Genomic DNA, 1,405 nt, shown 5'->3' on the forward strand with positions numbered 1-1,405 from the left:
TTTGAAGCATCATTGAGGTAGTATCTCTCTATTGTTCTCTAATTTTATGGTAAATTCTAATTTATGTGAATTTTAATCATTTATATGATATGTTGAATGTTATGAAATTCAATCTGTTTTATCAATTATTGTTCTTAGGAACAACAAAAACTCTATATAGAGAGTAAAAGAAGAAAAAATTTAGTACAACAAACTATTACATAACTTTTTTATCAAAATTGTGATGTGGCAGAGCGTGAATGGTGAAAAAAAAAAGTTCATATATAAGTGATATACAACCACTTATAATTGACCATATTAACCATCATAGACAATTTGAATTCACACTTCATAGCCAAGAAATTGGGATTGGAATTATTTGGAAGCCAGTGAAGCCATTGGAGGAAAATGTTGGGACCACCGAAAATGACACAACTTTGTACCACAACTCGTCACATGGTCCTAGCACAACTTGCCACTGGAGGCCAGGAGCCGCCAAAATAGTACTGCCATAAGAATAATTGAAGGTCTCATTTCCTAGACTAGTACCTACGTGAGATGGAGGAATATGTTGCAACAGAAAAATGAGGTCAGGATTTTCTTTGGCTATAAAGTTAGAGATGGGTCCAGAGTTATCAATGATGTGGTTAGCTTTCTTGAAGAATAGTCTCATAAATAAGAAAAGAGTTTGTAGGGGCGGCACCAAGTGCAATTCAGGTCTCATAAATAAGAAGTGGGTCTGTAGTGGTAGCACCAAGTACAATTCAGCTCTCATAAATAAGAAATGGGTTCGTAGCTATAAGTGCAATTTAGAGTGGTCACACTGGAACACCCGACTTGAAAATAAAAATTTTTAAACCTTAAAAAAGTAGTTGTTATTTTTTTTCTTCTCTTCCTTTCGTTTTAGGGAACAGACTTTCTAAATAATTTTGCTAATTTTTCTAAGAACTTAATTATTGGGTCAACTTCTTCTTTCTTCTTTTGGAAATGATAAGGATATTTTTGGAATAGGAAAAGAATCCTTAACTTTAGAACCTATCAAGAGAATGTACATCACCACAATTGTGAGCTGACGACACCAGTAACCGTCGGTTTCTAGAGGGGTCTATCTGGAACCTCGTACCCAGCACCCATAGAAGCTGAAGGTCAGGTTATATGATAGGCCAAGAATGTATTGACCCCTTATGGTAAACTTACCAATTAATTTAGCCAAGTTAATTAATTTAGTCAATTAACACGCAATAAGTGTGGTAGCACAAACAAATCACCAACTAAGTTAAATGCAGAGGAAAATAAATTTGACATAGGTGATTTGTTTACGAATGGGGAAAACCGTCGAGGTAAAACTCCATCGGGTGAATTTAAGGTCATCACTCTTGAGAATCCACTATTATCAAAACAAGCGGTTACAAGTAAAGGAATTCTA

Source organism: Quercus lobata, chromosome 8, assembly GCF_001633185.2.
Source record: "Quercus lobata isolate SW786 chromosome 8, ValleyOak3.0 Primary Assembly, whole genome shotgun sequence".
NCBI classification, from domain to species: domain Eukaryota; kingdom Viridiplantae; phylum Streptophyta; class Magnoliopsida; order Fagales; family Fagaceae; genus Quercus; species Quercus lobata.